This window comes from Miscanthus floridulus, chromosome 12 (assembly GCF_019320115.1).
Source record: "Miscanthus floridulus cultivar M001 chromosome 12, ASM1932011v1, whole genome shotgun sequence".
In the NCBI taxonomy this organism is placed as follows: domain Eukaryota; kingdom Viridiplantae; phylum Streptophyta; class Magnoliopsida; order Poales; family Poaceae; genus Miscanthus; species Miscanthus floridulus.
In genome coordinates, this window is record NC_089591.1 from 41,744,901 (window position 1) to 41,764,537 (window position 19,637).

The 19,637-nt window shown below is 40.8% G+C and overlaps 1 pseudogene; it reads left to right on the forward strand.

Annotated features, from left to right (window-relative positions):
• The first annotated feature begins 899 nt into the window (after window positions 1-899).
• On the forward strand, window positions 900-16,357 carry LOC136495765 (uncharacterized; annotated as a pseudogene).
• The last annotated feature ends 3,280 nt before the right edge of the window (window positions 16,358-19,637 follow it).

Consider the following 19,637-nt stretch of genomic DNA (forward strand, 5'->3'; position numbering starts at 1 on the left):
ATCAAAAATCTTTATTGAGGATAATCAAAAAGTGACCCACCAACACCAATCCACCAGTACATGCTCGTAGGTCGCAAGCCAGAGCTAAATGGGCCAGATCAAACGGTCTGAGCCGTCTTTGCCACCATAACGAAAAGCCCACATTTTGAAAACTTTCCACAATAATACATGAGATGCAACAAGCATGAATGTAATCGATATTAAGACCCTTTTTGGTAGGGCTTTGCCTTCTTAAGAAATGATGAAGCCATGAAAAACCACATTTTTATGGCTTCGATTTCATCACTTTTTGCTTGGGTTTATGATCCAAGAAACCACATAAAGCCAAAGTTGAAGCCCTCTGACCTAAATATGTGTTGCTGGTTGAATTTTTTTGTCAATGGTAACTAGAAATTTTTTAAATACAATTAGCCATTAATTGGAATGTTTTTGGGGTTCATTTATTTTTTTTGGATATTTTATTTTTTAGAGCTAAATCTAATTTTTGGAAGTTTCTAGAGACATTTCACGAGACTAAACATTCTATTTTTACTGAAGGAAGTGTTATGAGAGAAGATGGTGTGTTTGAGGATATGGAAGAAGAACTGGAATGGTTTGATGAACCTCCTAGCTTCAACGACCTTTGTGTCCGTTTGAATGCAAAGTTTGGTGGTGATTTCACACCGAAGGGGAGGTTTGATACTGGAAAGACTAGGGCACACTATGTTCTCATGCTCTTGCATGACCCTGCTCACTGGTCCCGCTACACTAGGGTGCTCCAAGGTTCCAATGTGCCTATGGCTGAGGTGGTGGTGGAGAATGGGTACAGGATGTAGGGTGTCTAGGACGGGCCTTCCATTGACGGTGTTGGAGGCAATGAGCAAGAATTGGGGGTCGAAGGGGAAGCAGCTCAGGGTAACATGGATTTAGACGGTCAGTTGACACATGAGCAGTTTCATTCAAGTCAAGTAGGCTGTATAAGCAATGATTTCGATATGAACGAGTTCGAACTGGAAGAAGAGGAGCAAGGGGAGGAGGACAGGGTCAGTGATGTAGTTAACAGTGATTCGGACAATTCAGATGGTGACCAGGGAGATAGCCATGCTATGCCCACACTGGTTGATGCCATGCCAGTACATGTTCATGGTATGCCATTACCAGTACCAACTGAGGTTTTGCATGTTATCCAGGCTCAGGGTAGACTAGTCACATATTTGCCAGCAGATGATACCCTCTATGATTCATGGGGTAGAATTAGCGAAGCGCAGCAGTATGTTCTAGCACCACCTTATACAACAACTAAGCTTGAGCAACTAAGGTCGATGAACGTACCTTTCAGGGGCATTCCTAACTATAGGGATGTCAGCATGACGGATATGGCAGTTTGTGACACCGGTCTCTAGATGTGTAGGAATTCATTATATGACCATGAGAAAGAAACCCTTAGGAAGGGGATGATATTCAATACAATGTCAGAGATGAAGCTCTTCCTTCAGGACTATGTTGTGTATCACCAAAGGCCGTACAACGTCACTCATTTGGATCAGGAGTTGAGGTACCACGTGATATGCAAAAACGGTTGCATGTGGAGGTTAAATGCATGAAAGAGACAGAGTGATGGCAAGTGGAGGATAAGTAAAGTTGTTGAACCCCACACTTGCCTAACAAATAGGGGGAAGGAAAATCATCATCAGCTCACTACACGTTACCTTGCCCGTCGTATATTGGGGCTCATTGATGACAATAACAACATTTTGGTGTCTTCTTTACAACACTCCATATCTAGATTCGTTAAGTACGATGTGAAGTATGGAAAGGATTGGCGTGCTAAGCAAATTGCCCTGGCGATTCATTGGGGTAGTTGGGAGAAAGCGTACAACAGGGTGCCCCGCATCTTATATGCAATGCATTACTACAACCCTGGCTTGAAATGGTTTGTGGACACCGAAGGGATGTGTTTTTGGGACCTGTTGAGGCATGTCCTCTATCGTGTGTTCTGGTCATTCGCGCAAACGGAAACATGCATTCCAATTTTGTCGGCCAGTCGTACTTGTTGATGGCACTTTCCTGACAGGAAAGTACATGGGCACCTTGATATTGGCTGCTGCTATTGATCCTGAGGACCTAGATAGTACCCATGGCATTTGCTTTGGCAAGAGGGAGAGAAGAATGAATCGTGGTCATGGTTCATGCAACTTCTATGTGTACAAGTGCTTGGCCCATCTCAGCACTATATGTTTGATCTCAGACCATCACCTAGGGCTTCTTAATGCTATAGCTGAGCATATATAGATGGGTTCCTGCCTCTAGTGCATAGATGGTGCATGAGACACTTTGCCGCTAATTTCTGGTGGCGTCAGAGGAAGCAGGAGGTATGTGACAAGGTAAAGGCTCAATTTTGTGTACTTACAGAGCACCAGTTCAAGGAGACAAAGAGAGAACTAGACAAGATGCTAAATGAAGCAGGAAAGGCCTAGTTAGAGAGAACTAGACAAAGAGAGAACTGGTGGATGGAGGAAGCAGGAAACCCCATCGGGCCATGCCTGGCACGGGCCCGTGCCGGGCCGGGCCGGGCTGGCCCGTTGGACATCTACAGTGGGTCCTAATTCATAGCCATGCCACCCGAAGTTGCCGTGCCATGACACCAGCTAACACCCTGACACTGTGCCTTTCTCCCCGATGCGCCACTCCCTACAAGTTTTCTGCAATGAAAAGTTCAGGGTTTCTACAGAAAAACTTGCAAAGAAGATACACGATTTATCAGAATATATCACCCATTGCAAACATAATATTACTAAACACATGCTATGCGGATAACAAGACAGGATCCTCAGCAGCACACACATTCTAGAATCTACTTAACTGCAACCATGAACTAGAAGTATAGGGCGTGATTGGTTGCTTCGGTGAGGGGGAGTCAGGATGGAGAGCCGGTCTAGTATGATGAGATGCATGCTTAAACCGTGCACTCAGTCAGTGTTTGGTTGTCTTTGTTGTTGCTCTAGTATGAGATGGCATCTTGTTTGGTAGCATGCATGGATGTGAGTTTTGAGTGTATGACACATGGGTCCCTAGGCCATGCGTCGCACCACACTATCTTGGCTCGCATGGGAAGCCCAATTTCTAGGTACGCTGTGAGCCTGCACCCGAGACCTCAAATGCACGGTCCGGTGCATCGATTTCATTCGGCACAGGGAACCAAACACAGAGATAGTGCATGACATGGTGCCAAATGACGCTTTGGATGGCTCCATCAGGGCTACCAATCACGCCCATACTGAACCATTTGTACAAGCACAGGCGTCTGGACTGTCCCGGGGCGCTAGCAAGCTCGGAAAAAAATTGCATGCATACAGTATGCACTAGCCATCCTTGCATACATGTTGTGGATGAATGCCAAATGTCCTCACCTCATGATCCAACAACACATATCAGGCTGCCTTTTGAGAGACTACATGGGCCAACTGAATTAGTGTAGATAAACAAAGAAGGACCACGAACGTTTGATTATTTTGTTTGTACAAGTGGTAGATCAGGAGCCATATGCAGTGGAGCTTCGGACAGAGAGGGGGGGAGCAGGGAGCTCGCTTGCTTGCTTGGGCATTCCATTTCCATGCATGCGCATATGCTCCCTGCATGCACTCTTTCTCGCGGTTGACCAACATATGGGAGTTATAAAGAGTGTCGCGGTGCTCTGATCGATCAGTAAAAACTGGCTTCGCATTTTCAGACAGTCGAGGGACAGTATGAGCTACGTCGAGAGAAAAAAAGAGAGGGAAAACACGGAGTAGTGTGCGTTGCCAAACCTAAACATGTTTGGGTTTTAGGAGAATAAAAAATCTTCATTGAGGATAATAAAAAAGTGACCCATGAACACCAATCCACCGTAGGTCGCAAGCCAGAGCTAAATGGGACAGATCAAACGGTCGGAGCCGTCTTTGCCGCCATAACGAAAAAGCCCACATTTTGAAAACTTTCCATAATAATACATGAGATGCAACAAGCATGAATGCAATCGATATTAAGACCCTCTTTGGTAGGGCTTTGCCTTCTTAAGAAATGATGAAGCCATGAAAAGCCACATTTTTATGGCGTCGGTTTCATCACTTTTTGCTTGGGTTTATGATCCAAGAAACCACATAAAGCCAAAGTTCAAGCCCTCTGACCTAAATATGCGTTGCTGGTTAAAATTCTTTTTTTGTCAATGATAACTAGAAATTTTTTAAATACAATTAGCCATTAATTGGAATGTTTTTGGGGTTCATTTATTTTTTTGGATATTTTCTATTTTTAGAGCTAAATCTAATTTTTTGAAGTTTCTAGAGACATTTCATGAGACTAAACATTCTATTTGTCGGCAAGGTTTATTGCATGCGATGACGCCTAAGTGGCTAATGAAATAATTAAATAGGGAGGGACCAAGGCCCAGCCACTACTAGAAACACAACCTATGCCGACAGGGAAGTATAATAGCCGACGGGCAGTTGGGGAAACCGTGAATGGCCAATAGTTAACCTATTATCGACGGTTACAAGCTTTCCCGTCGGTCTTTGTTAACCGTGAAGCCTAATGGCACATGGACAAAACTGAGGGGAAAATATTGTGTTAGTAAGGATGATAGATTGGTTATCTTCAAGTGGTTCAAGCAACTGAAGTTCCCAGATCGCTTTGCTGCTAATTTAAGTAAATCTGTAAAGTTGGATAAGCAGAAATTTATTGGTATAAAAAGCCATGACTTACGCATAATCATCGAGCGCCTACTACCAGTTACACTTAGGGGTTTCATCCCTGAGAAGGAATGGAAGGATATATCAGAACTGTGTTTTTTTATCGACAAATATGTGCCAAAGAAATTGATCTAGAGAGAATGCGTGAACTTGAGAAGGAGATTTCGGTTCTTCTATGCAAGCTAGAGAAAATGTTCCCACTAGGGTTCTTTAATGTAATGCAACATCTAATTGTGCATCTTCCATATGAGGCAAGGGTTGGCGGACCTATGGCATTTCGCTGGATGTACCAACATGAGAGGTAATTATTAATTTTTCTAAATAAGTTAGTTCGGCTTGATTCAAATTTTCTTGTTATTATATCACTAAACATTGTAGTAATATTTTGCTAGGTACATGCATGACCTAGGCCTGAAAGTGTAGAACAAAGCTAGAGTTGAGGGTTCTATTGTAGAGGCTAAGATTGTGAAAGAGATAACTGACTTTTTTCTAGATATTTTGCTGACCATGTTTGTACTAGATGGAAAAAGGTTGATAGATACAACAGTAGTGGAACACACGTGAAGAATGATGGCTACACTTTAGATGTTTTCCAATATCAAGGCACCCTTCATGGTTTTGGTGAATTGATGAAACCCTAAGTGCTAACCTAGTTTATCAAGTGATTATGAGATAGGTAGCACACTCCAAGTTGCGAAGCAAACAAAGAATCATAGCATGATGAAGATGATGCCATGATGATGATCAAGTGCTTGGACTTGGAAAGAAGAAAGAGAAAAACAAAAAGCTCAAGGCAAAGGTATAAACCATAGGAGCTATTTTGTTTTAGTGATCAAGACACTTATTGAGTGTGATCACATTTAGGTTTGATAGTCGTACTATTAAGAGGGGTGAAACTCATATCGGAATGCGGTTATCAAAGTGCCACTAGATGCTCTAACTCATTGCATATGCATTTAGGATCTAGTGAAGAACTAACACCCTTGAAAATGTTTGTGAAAAATATGGTAACACATGTGCACAAGGTGATACACTTGGTGGTTGGCACATTTGAGCAAGGGTGAAGAAGTTAGAGGTGAAATGGAGTTGGTCGCAATGATGCTGGCATCGGTCAACTGACCGGACATTGGGTCGCTCTACGACCGGATGCTGAAGGGCTGCGTCTGGTCATGTTGTCGGTCGGCACAGTGATTAGGGTTAAGCACCGGACGCTGGGCTGTGTCCGATCAAGCATGACTGGACGCGTTCGGTCGGCAGAAACTCGTTTTGGACCCTTACTATAAACGACCGGACGCTGAGGGTTCAGCGTCCGGTGAACTCTGTCAGAGCGTCCGGTCAACATGTCGACCATTGACATCAAATGTTCCCTGTTGAACGCAAGAGACACGTGGCAGCCATTGGGCGACCAAACGCTGAGGAGTAGCGTCCGGTCACCCCGATCAGTGCCCAGTGAAGGGGTACAATGGCTCTATTTCATGGGGGCTTCTATTTAAGCCCCATGGCCGGTTCAAACTCACTCTCTTGACCATTTGCATTGACATAGCAACCTTGTGAGCTTAACCAAAGCCCTCCCACTCATCTCCATCATTGATTCATCATCATAGTGAGATTGGGAGTGATCCAAGTGCATTGTTTGAGTGATTACATCTAGAGGCACTTGGTGTTCGTGTTTCGCTGTGGATTTTGCTTGTTACTCTTGGTGGTTGCTGCCACCTAGATGGCTTGGAGCAGCGAGGATCATTGAGCGGAGGGTGGTGATTGTCTCCGGCTCCGATCGTGGTGATTGTGAGGGGTTCTTGACCTTTCCCCGGCGGAGAGCCAAAATGTACTCTAGTGGATTGCTCATGGCTTGTGTGATCCTCATCTTGTGTTGGTTGTGTGGCACCCTATTGAGGGTTTGGCGTGTGAAGCCAATTAGCGCGTGAACCTCCAAGTGAGTGAATCGCCACAACAAGGAGTAGCTTGCCGGCAAGCAAGTGAACCTCGGTAAAAAATCATTGTGTTCATCATTGATTCTGAGGTGATTGGTCTTCATTGTTATTCACCATTGTGATTGATTAGTTTCTTCATCTACACGACGGTATAACCTTCTTGATCACTCTCTTTACTTTACCGCAAACTAGTTGACAAGCTCTTTAGTGTAGCTAGTTGTGAGAGCTTGCTTGCTTGCTTGGTGTGGCTCTTTAGTTAGCCTTTGAGAGCACACTAACATAGGGTAGTGTCATAGCTATTGTGTGAATAGATACTATCTAAACTAGAATTGTGATAGGTGGCTTGCATTTTGAGTAGGCTAGCGCAACACTTGCTTCGCCTCATAATTATCTAACCATTTTGTTAAGTGTTGTTGTAGAAATTTTTATTAGGCTATTCACCCTCCCTCTAGCCATTAGGACCTTTCAAGTGGTATCGGAGCTGAGGTCACCATTATTTGAGGCTTAACAACCTTCGGTGTTAAAATGGCTCAAATCAACAACACCAAGAAACCACCCTAATTTGTTGGCACAAATTATCCTTATTGGAAGTCAAAGATGACCACACACATCAAGTCAATCAATAGAAAGGTGTGAAAGGTGGTAGAAACCAAAATTGAGATTGGTAATCCAGAGAATCCCACCACGGCCGAAGAAGTGCTTCTCCAAAACAATGACATTGCTCTAAGTGCTATTCATGATGCAATTGATGAAAGAACATTTGAGCAAATCAAGAATATTGAGATGGCTCATGGGGCTTGGAAGAAATTGGAAGAATCATTTGAGGGCACTCAAGCCATGAAGGGTGCAAAGGCTTACATTCTCAAGGAGAAGTTTGCAAGCTTCAAGATGAAGGAGGATGAGAGTGTGCCAGAGATGTTTCATAGGCTTCAAGTGCTTATCAATGATCTCAAAGCACTTGGAGAAGAGGTGAAGGACAAGGACTTCTCCCACAAGTTCTTGAGATGCTTACCTTCAAGATTTGGCATATTGGTCACAATTCTAGTGAGGAGTGGTTTGGACACCATGACACCAAACCAAGTGTTGGGAGACATCATGACCGATGATACATATAGAGATGAAGATGAGAAGGAAGAAAAGAAGGAGAAGAAAGATGAGAAGAAGGATGAGAAGAAGAGTGTGGCATTCAAGGCCACATCATCCAAGGGCAAATCTAAGCAAAAAACATCAAGTGAAGAAGATGAATCATGGGATAATGATGATGATGAGAAGATGGCTCTATTTGTCAAGAGATTTGGCAAGTTCATGGTGAAGAAGGGCTACCGTGCTAGAAGAAAGAAGTCTTCATCTAAGAACAAAGAAGAGTCAAGAAGGTGCTTCAAGTGTGGAAGCAAAGATCATCTTGTTGCTCAATGCCTATATAATAGTGACAATGATGATGACAACAAGAAGAACAAGAAGAAGGACAAGAAGGAAAAGAAAGAGAAGAAGGACAAGATGGCATTCAAGAAGAAGGGTGGTTCATATGTAGTCACTTGGGGTAGTGATGCTTCCGCAAGTGATGATGATGATGATAGTGATGATAACAAGACCACCAAGAAGAAGGTTCTTGCAAGCATTGCCATCAATGACAAGCCTTCTCTCTTCGAATCTTCATCATGCTTCATGGCTAAGGCCACTAAGGTACAATCTTGTGATGATGAAAGCGATGAAGAATATGATGATGATAATGAACATGAAAATGAAAATGATAGTGATAGTGATAATGATGAACCTACTAAGGATGAATTATTTGACATGCTAGAAGCTGCTAAAGAACACTTTGACATTAAGAGAAGGGAATGCAAGAGCTTGAATAAGGAGGTAAAAGCCCTTAAGCAAACCCTTGATGAGCTCAAAGCAACTCATGAGAAGCTAGAGGAAGCCCATGAGAAGCTTGGCAATGCTCACAAAAAGCTTGAAAAGGCTCATTCTACTTTGCTTAATGAACAAGATAAAAAGAAGCATGTTGAAACTTGTGATGTAGGTGTAACTTGTGATTTAATTGATGCATCACTATCTATACCTATCATTGTTGCTCCTACTAATCCTTCTTGTAGCACTTCTACTTCTACCTCATCTAGTAGTGATGGTCTCACTTGTGATGCCTCACTAGTGGTTGAGAATGAGAACCTCAAGAAGGAGGTCACTAAGCCCACTCACACCTTAGCTAAGGCTTATGGTGGTGAGGACCGCTTGCTTATGTGCTTGGATAGCCAAAGAGCTTCTCTCTACAAAGAGAGATTGGGCTATATCCCCAAGAAAGGCAAAGCGGTCCTTTGCTCCTCACAAGACTAGTTTTGTGAAGAACAACGATCGGTTTTGCACTAGTTGCAAGCAAGTGGGTCACAAAGAGCAAGAATGCAAAAACAAGAGCAAAAATGCTAATGTATCCTCTATTAAGCTTGATTCATGCTATATGCTTACTAAGGGTACAAATGGTGTGAAGGCTAAGTTCATTGGTAAACCATAGATGGGCTCAAAGAAGAAATCCATTTGGGTGCCAAAGAGCCTAGTGACTAACCTTCAAGGACACAGGCAAGTTTGGGTACCTAAAAAGAATTGATCTTCTTTTGTAGGTTAATTACAAAGTCCGGAGGAAGGCATTGGGTTCTTGATAGTGGGTGCACTCAACACATGACCGGTAATGCAAGAATGTTCAACTCAATCAACACCTAATGGCAATGATGGTTATGATAGTATCACATTTGGTGACAATGGCAAAGGCAAGGTCAAGGGGACTTGGTAAGATTGCAATATCCAATGAAATGAGCATATCCAATGTGTTGCTAGTAGAGAGCTTGAACTTCAATTTGCTATCCTGTGGCTCAATTGTGTGATCTTGGATTCAAATGCATATTTGGGGTAGATGATGTAGAAATCATAAGTGTAGATGGCTCTAACTTGATCTTCAAAGGCTTTAGATATGAGAATCTATACTTGGTTGATTTCAATGCTAGTGAAGCTAGATTATCTACATGCTTATTCACTAAGTCTAGCATGGGTTGGTTATGGCATAGAAGGCTTGGTCATGTTGGAATGAAACAATTGAATAGATTGGTTAAGCATGACTTGGTTAGAGGCTTGAAAGACATTGTGTTTGAGAAGGATAAGCTTTGTAGCTCTTGTCAAGCCGGCAAGCAAGTTGGAAACACCCATCCTAAGAAAAGCATGATGAGCACTAGTAAAGCATTTGAGTTATTGCACATGGATTTAGTTTGGGCCAACACGATACACTAGATACACATGGGTATTCTTTCTAGTGGACAAAAGTGATGTGTTTGCAACATTCAAATCATTTGTCAAAGGCATTCATAATGAGTTTGAAACAATCATCAAGAGAGTTAGAAGTGACAATGGTAGTGAGTTCAAGAACACTAGAATTGATGAGTTATGTGATGAATTTGGAATTAGACATCAATTCTCGGCCAAGTACACTTCTCAATCAAATGGCCTTGTTGAGAGGAAAAATAGAATACTCATTGATATGGCAAGGATCTATGCTTAGTAAGTACAATGTGAGTCAATCCTTTTGGGCCGAAGCTATCAACATGGCTTGCTATTGTAGCAACCGCCTCTATTGTCATCGATTGAAAGAAAAGACACCATATAAGCTCTTGAATGGTAGAAAGCCCAACATTGCATATTTTTGGGTCTTTGGTTGCAAATGCTATATCTTGAAGGATGGCACTAGATTGGGCAAGTTTGACAAGAAATATGATGAAGGATTCCTACTTGGCTATTCCACTATAAGCAAAGCATATAGAGTTTGGAATTTGGATAGTGGTACTCTTGAGGAAGTTCATGATGTTGAATTTGATGAAACCAAGGGTTCACAAGTAGAGAATGAGAACTTGGAAGATGTTAGAGGCATTCAACTTTCAAATGCCATGAAGAATATGGATATTGGTGAATTGAGGCCTAGGCAAGTGAATGATGATGAAGATGATCAAGTGCAAGTGCTCTCCAACTCAAATTTGCAAGATGATACAAATCAAGCTAGTACAAGTGGATCTCATGACAATGAACAAGATCAAGTAGCTAGTACATCATCTCAACCCAATGATCAAGCAAGTGCAAGCAATCAAGTTCCTAATCCTCCAACCAACCAATATTGCAAAAGATCATCCATTGGACACTATCATTGGTGATATTTCAAGAGGTGTACAAATGAGATCAAGATTGGCATCATTTTGTGAACACTTCTCATTTGTGTCATCTATTGAACCAAAGAAGATAGATGAAGCATCGAATGATGTTGATTGGGTGAATGCTATGCATGAAGAATTGAATAACTTCACAAGAAATCAAGTATAGGAAATTAGTAGAGAGACCAAAGGGACACAATGTGATTGGAACCAAATGGGTCTTTAGAAACAAGCAAGATCAAGATGGGATAGTTGTAAGGAACAAAGCAAGATTAGTAGCACAAGGCTATACTCAAGTTGAAGGTCTTGACTTTGGAGAAACATAGCCCCGGTTGCTAGATTGGAAGCAATTAAAATCTTGCTAGCCTATGCTTGTGCCCACAACATCAAGCTCTATCAAATGGATGTTAAGAGTGTATTTCTAAATGGTTACATCAATGAAGAAGTATATGTTGAGCAACCTCCCAGTTTTGAAGATGATAAGAAACCCAACCATGTGTATAAGTTGAAGAAGGCATTGTATGGCTTGAAGCAAGCACCTAGAGCATAGTATGAGAGATTGAGGGATTTCCTACTCTCTAAAGGGTTCACAATGGGCAAAGTTGACACCACTCTTTTCATCAAGAAGAATTGGAAAAGATCTATTTGTATTGCAAATCTATGTTGATGATATCATATTTGGATCAACAAATCAAGAATTTTGTGATGAGTTTGGAAAGATGATGGCTAATGAGTTTGAGATATCCATGATTAGAGAATCGAGTTACTTCCTTGGTCTTCAAATCAAGCAATTAAATAATGATACATTTGTGAGTCAAGGCAAGTACATCAAGGACATGATCAAGAAGTTTGGCATGATTGATAGCAAAGTCATTAGCACACCAATGGGAACAAATGACAACTTGGATAGTGATGCAAGTGGAAATATGGTGGATCAAAAATTGTATCGGTCTATGATTGGAAGCCTACTCTATGTGACCGCATTAAGGCCGGATGTCATGTTTAGTGTATGCATGTGTACAAGATTTTAAGCCTCACCAAGAGAAAGTCATTTGAAGGCTATAAAGAGGATATTGAGGTACTTGAAGCATACACCAAATGTTGGTTTGTGGTATCCCAAAGGAGCAAAGTTTGAGCTAGTTGGTTACTCCATCTCAGACTATGTGGGATGCATGGTTGAAAGGAAGAGCACCTCGGGCACATGTCAATTGTTGGGAAGATCACTTGTTTCATGGTCATCAAAGAAGCAAAATAGTGTTGCATTATCAACCGCCGAAGCCAAATACATATCCGCTGGTAGTTGTTGTGCACAAGTACTTTGGATGAATGCCACTTTGAGTGACTTTGGAATCAAGTTCAAGAAAGTGCCATTGCTATGTGACAATGAGAGTGCAATCAAGCTAACTAACAATCCGGTTCAACATGCAAGAACAAAGTACATTGATGTCTGCCACCATTTCATAAGAGATCACCAACAAAAAGGGGACATTTGCATTGAGAGTGTAGGCACCGAAGATCAACTTGCCGATATATTCACCAAGCCATTGGATGAGAAAAGGTTTTGCAAGCTAAGGAATGAGTTGAACATATTGGATTTCTCAAATATGTGTTGATGCACCCCTCCACTTATATGACATGCCTCTCCTTCAAGCAATCCAAGGTAAAAGTTGATTGGCATGCTAAGGACATGTTTAGTGCATCTAGTCACATTTTGAATTTTATTAGGACCTTTCAAGTGGTTCTATTTTATTAGGCTCATTCATGAAAATCAAATGATTTTGATGTCCATATGGTATCACTATTGCTTCTATGCTTGACTTGATCTAGTGGTAGCATATGACATGTTTATGGGCTTGTAAACCTAGTGTTTAATCTAGAATATGAGCTCTAAGTGTTTAACTCAACATGGTACAAGATAACCCTTATTTGGAGGTGTGAAGAAGCTTGTCCTTGGATCAAACCGAGTTAAATATCTTTGGCAAATGATCTAGATTGGACCAAATTTGGGAAAATGATCCTCACCCCATTGATTGACATTGATAATCTCGACCCTACAAGTAATACTATCTATATTTAGAACCTTTGTGGTCATTGATGACAAAGGGGAAGAGAAACAAAGATAGTAGTAAACATAGTGAAAAAGGGGGAGAAATATCATAAAGGGAGAGGAACATAAAGATATACTTGATGTATGACATAGGGGGAGAAAAGTAAAAAAGGAAAGGGATAAATTAAAATTTTGAGCACACAAGTAGGGGGAGCAAGCTCATGAACTTGTATGGTGCATTTCATATATTTGCTTGCATGGTACAAGTTTTAAAATTCAATATCTATGCTTGTATGGTGTATGCTAGTTGTCGGTTTGAATGATGAAATGAAAACTAGCATGCATAGGATATCTAGTGATTTCATTTCCAAATATTTCCAAGTGGTATTGAACTAACCATGGTGCTAAGGATGGTATATTGGTGCACTCCGATTGGTATCACGCTTCAAAGGTCCATCTTTTATACCTTAGCATCATTTGGTAGACATTGTCTCCTATATTTCCTATCTAAGCATATGTGCAAGCTACAATTCAAACTCTCAGCACATATGTAGGGGGAGCAATTGCTACCATTTGTAATTCATGAAACTTGTCCATATTCTTTTACAAACGGTAAATATGCTTGGACAAGCAACATGGATTCAATTGAATTTTAATTCATATCTTTGTATAAGGGTTGTCATCAATTACCAAAAAGGGGGAGATTGAAAGCTCTAGTTTGGTTTAGGTGAATTGATGAAACCCTAAGTGCTAACCTAGTTTATCAAGTGATTATGAGATAGGTAGCACACTCCAAGTTGCGAAGCAAACAAAGAATCATAGCATGATGAAGATGATGCCATGATGATGATCAAGTGCTTGGACTTGGAAAGAAGAAAGAGAAAAACAAAAAGCTCAAGGCAAAGGTATAAACCATAAGAGCTATTTTGTTTTAGTGATCAAGACACTTAGAGAGTGTGATCACATTTAGGTTTGATAGTTGTACTATTAAGAGGGGTGAAACTCATATCGGAATGCGGTTATCAAAGTGCCACTAGATGCTCTAACTCATTGCATATGCATTTAGGATCTAGTGGAGAACTAACACCCTTGAAAATGTTTGTGAAAAATATGCTAACACATGTGCACAAGGTGATACACTTGGTGGTTGGCATATTTGAGCAAGGGTGAAGTAGTTAGAGGTGAAATGGAGTTGGTCGCAATGATGCTGGCGTCGGTCAACTAACCGGACGCTGGGTCGCTCTGCGACCAGACGCTGAAGGGCTGCATCCGGTCATGTTGTCGGTCGGCACAATGATTAGGGTTAAGCACCGGACGCTGGGCTGTGTCCAGTCAAGCATGACCGGATGCGTCCGGTCGGCAAAAACTTGTTTTGGACCCTTACTATAAATGATCGGACGCTGAGGGTTCAGCGTCCGATCAACTCTGTCGGAGCGTCCGATCAACATGTCGACCGTTGAGATCAAACATTCCCTATTGAACGCAAGAGACACGTGGCCGCCATCGGGTGACCAGACGCTGAGGAGCAGCGTCCGATCAGTAGGACCGGAGCGTCCGATCACCCCGATTAGTGCCCAATGAAGGGGTACAATGGCTCTATTTTGTGGGGGCTTCTATTTAAGCTCCATGGCCGGTTCAAGCTCACTCTCTTGGCCATTTGCATTGACATAGCATCCTTGTGAGCTTAGCCAAAGCCCTCCCACTCATCTCCATCATTGATTCATCATCATAGTGAGATTGGGAGTGATCCAAGTGCATTGCTTGAGTGATTGCATCTAGAGGCACTTGGTGTTCGTGTTTCCCTGTGGATTTCGCTTGTTACTCTTGGTGGTTGCCGCCACCTAGATGGCTTGGAGCAGCGAGGATCGTTGAGCGAAGGGTGGTGATTGTCTCCGGCTCCGATCGTGGTGATTGTGAGGGGTTCTTGATCTTTCCCCGGTGGAGAGCCAAAATGTACTCTAGTGGATTGCTCGTGGCTTGTGTGATCCTCATCTTATGTTGGTTGTGCGGCAACCTATTGAGGGTTTGGAGTGTGAAGCCAATTAGCGCGTGAACCTCCAAGTGAGTGAATCGCCACAACAAGGAGTAGCTTGCCGGCAAGCAAGTGAACCTCGGTAAAAAATCATTGTGTTCATCATTGATTCCGAGGTGATTGGTCTTCATTGTTATTCATCCTTGTGATTCATTAGTTTCTTCATCTACACGGCGGTATAACCTTCTTGATCACTCTCTTTACTTTACCGCAAACTAATTGACAAGCTATTTAGTGTAGCTAGTTGTGAGAGCTTGCTTGCTTGGTTGGTGTGGCTCTTTAGTTAGCCTTTGAGAGCACACTAACATAGGGTAGTGTCATAGCTATTGTGTGAATAGATACTATCTAAACTAGAATTGTGATAGGTGGCTTGCATTTTGAGTAGGCTAGCGCAACACTTGCTTCGCCTCATAATTGTCTAACCATTTTGTTAAGTGTTGTTGTAGAAATTTTTATTAGGCTATTCACCCCCTCTAGCCATTAGGACCTTTCAGAGGTCCTTGACAAAATGATGATAGATGAATTTGTGGATTGGTTTAAGAAAACTATAAGGACATATTACCTTAGCCGTATTTCATGAACACATGTATATATATATATATATATATATATTCTAACAGACTTATTTATTTTTATAGTGTAGAAAGGATACCGATGCAGATGAAGACTTGTGGAATTTAGCCAATGGATGCAAATCTAGAGTACTATCATATAGCTCGTATGATGTTAATGGCTATAGGTTCAGGTCAGAGCAATATGAAAACTCCTGTGCAAAGCTGACCACAATGAACACAGGGGTTTGTTTGACATCATTCACCTCAGATGATCAACAACTTGACTATTATGGTGTAGTTGAGGACATTATCAAACTTTCTTTTAATGCTGGTAGAAAAATTGAAATGGTTCTCTTATAGTGCCGCTGGTTTGATCCAATTTCTGGTCTTAGATCTGAACCAAAATTAGGTTTGGTGGACGTCAAGCCATCTTCAAGGCTGGTGAATTTTGAACCCTTTGCCATGGCTCACCAAGCCACACTAGTATACTACTTACAGTACCCATCTCTAAGGCGTGATTTGTGTGATTGGTCTGTTGTTTACAAGATCCAAACAAGGACCTTAACCAACCTTGACACAGTAGATGCACATGAGCCACCTATTACAGATGTATTTTTCCAAGAAGATGAGCAGCAGGGAAGCTTCTCCATTGATGTTGATGGCTTGTTTGATGATGTAACTGTGTCTTCAGAGGCCTTGGATGATGTCCTTGATCCCCAAGATATTGAAACTATAGAAAAGCAAAACAACACTGAGGATCCATTGGATGACATTTCTTATCATGGGAGTAGTAGTGACGAAGAGCAACAAATAGTTGAAGAAAATAGCGACTTGGAAGACATTGACGAGGATGAGGAAACCATGGATGATTCCTTAGAATTTGATTATGATGATTATTGAATCCTTATTTTTAATATGTACATTAGCATCTTATTATTTATCTTTCATATTGAACTAGAAATATGTCTTCCCAATCTGAAATATGGTGCATCCTTGTTTGACTGATGATTTACTTCACTTATTTTACTTGTGTATCCCCTAATTTTATTGGTGCCTACTCGTTCTGTTTAATAAACATTTTATGCAACATACTTATTGCCGTGTATGAAGTAGGATGAGTGGCTGCTTGAAGCATAGACCTGTGTCATCATCAAGGTCAGTGTGTTCCACATCAGCTGCCGCAAGAGAAAATAATGGATTGGCTTCAGCAAGTCAGCAAGCTATTGAGAAAAAAATACTCGATCAAGGACTGATAATGGTGAAAGACTTCCATAAAGAGAGACCCACGATCAAGGCTATTGGAGAGTAAGTAACATTGTAGCTGCTTTAATTTGTATAATTATGTGTCCATATTATATCTATCGCTTGTGTATTAACATAGACTATTGTCTCAGTATTTTGTGTTCAAGTGTTCATTGTTCAGATTAATTTTTAGCAAGTACAGTTTGTCCATGATAGAGAATAATGTCATGTCATTAGTGCACTAGCTTGCTTGTAGATAGTTGGATGCACCAGCATATTTATTTAAAGAGCTTGCAAAGACTAAATAAAGAATGTTGTATTTTTAACTTTCCACATTTCTGTAAGGTAGGAGTTTTCAGTACTGACCGGTTCCATGATGTTTTGCTTACTTTAACATTTCACTTACTGTATTTTATATCTTTTATCTCTATATGATGATGTCGTTTGATTTAATATAAAACTATCAGGCACTGGGAAGTGCATCCTTATCAAAGTTCTCGCAAACCCCAACAGTAATTGGCGCTCTAGTTCGCGAGATGTATCCTGATTTTGTTGATACAATAAATGGGATGAAGCCAGTGCTAACATGGGAAGATTTCAAGAAGACTACCATAGCTGGGGTATCAACTGATAAGAGAGTATTGGAAGAGTTCTGGGTATGTGCTACATGTGCATAATAACTACAGCTTACTAACTAGCTTTGCTATTGTTTAAAAGTTATCTCAACTGCAACTTACTATAAATAATATGGCAGTGGCGTTTCAAGTGTCTTCCAGAAGATAGAGCTGAGGCAGATGCCTATCTTGGAGTTAAAATTTAAAAACATGGTGCCTAAGATGTTGAGTGAAGAGAAGCGGGCTATCACAAAGAAACTATATAAGGATGGTAATGTGCCCCCAGAAGATGTAGATGAATATGGAAATCGTTGGCCAACAAAAGAAGCACTTATATCTGTTAAACCAAGAGACTTTACAACTAATGAAGGTTGGGCTTTGCTATGTGAGCACTGGAGTACATCAAAATTTAGAAAGTCATCTTTAAAGGTAAAGCAAAATCGCCTAGCTGGAGATAATAACGTATACCATCGCAGTGGCTCAAGAAGCTTACCAGCAACACGCCAATGGCTGGTAAGAACCCAAACCAAAAAGTTGTGACTTCATAAACTACTGATGTACAATGTTCAATACATGTCAAAGCATACTTACACTTTAATTGCAGGCACTAAAAACTGGCGTTGACCTTGGAATTGGTGGCGCTTGACTGCATAATCATGAATTGAATCCAAGGACAAATGATGACAGGTTGTGCAACCAGAATGCTGCTGATAAATGGGTAAGTGTTGGATTATTTAGCTGATAGCTCTTGTAGTTGTCTTGTTACTGATCCTCAGCTTTTCTATGTTTTTTTGGAAAAGGCACAATATGAGGAAGGAATGGAAAAAAAGTATGGCACGAATTGGAAAATAGAGCATCCTAAATTAGATGCAAGTGTCATTTATGAGTGTGCAGGTAGAATGCCGCATGGTAAGCTAGGAATTGGTGATGGAGCAATTAGTATTGCTGAGAAGGAAGCAATCGAGACAAGGAAAAGAAGTGCACAACCATATGTTTCTGCTAAAGAGAAGCAACTTGAAAGGGAAAATCTGCTGTTGCGAAAAGAATATAGCAACCTTGAACATGTTGTGCGGGTAATTATTGTTAGAATAAATATATGCGTACAAATAAATACCTATGGCTAACCATAAAGTTTTAATAGGCACTTGTTGCTAAACAAGGAATGGACTTTGATGCATTAGCTCAGGAAACTGCAACTAGCTTGGTAAGTTTACCAGCTACCTCACAGAGCGTAAATTATTACAATGAACTCAAGCATCACTCTAGTTGATTAAGATTTGAATTTTATTTTTCCCACCTCAATTCAGTGCAAAACTGACCTTCAAAGTATAAACTAATATATGCATGACATGCAGCCTACTTCTGAATCTGATGTTGCATTCGCTAGAGAGCATGAGAAAATTGTTCCTAATCCATCTCATCATGTAAGTATTAAGTGTGTTCTAAATGTATCCGTGCCATACCTGAAATTATTGCAAAATCTATCTTATATATATTCAAGCTGGTTCATATGCTTATAAAAATAATTTTATAACTTCTGTAGGATAACATTGGTGGAGCAGGCTATAGTGGTGAGGAAAATATTGGTGGAGCAGACTATAGTGGTGAGGAAAATGAAGATGACATCTATGATTATGATGATGAAGGATACCATTCCCAAGATGATGGCCAAAATTACGAGAACAGTGGTGAAGACTTTTTCGATGATGATGCTTCCTGGTGATGAGAAGAGATTATATGCAACATATGCAGTGTGGCACTTTTAAGTATTTTTTCTTATGCCTTGTGAACAGCAGAGCAGTATCTTAGCCAAGTATTTTAATCTGAATATTAATTTATGTAATGTTGAAGAATGTTCTTAGAAACTTTCAGAATATCTAGACCGTACCTTTCAATATTAAAGAGCTGGTTATGAAATGTCATGAATTGTGAATGTTCAACATTTGTAATTGATCTTCCTGGTTACATATATTAATTATTTACGGCTATAAAAAATATCCCAAGCAATATTGGATGATGGATTATAATAAAACAACTTCATCTCTATATTGCCGATGGTTTAATAGTTTTAGCCGTGGGAAACCAAAACCTTCACATATATATTCTACCGAGAGTATTTAATTCCAGACGGTTAATAAACACCGTTGCTAATATGTTTCCCCGATGGGTTAAAAAAAACTGTCATGCAACAAATCCCTAACCGGATATGTTTCCCGATGGGTTTAAAAAAACTATCAAGCAACAAATCCCCGACTAGATATGTTTCCCGATAGGTTTAAAAAAACTGTCAAGCAACAAATCCCCGACCGGGAAACCCTCGGCAA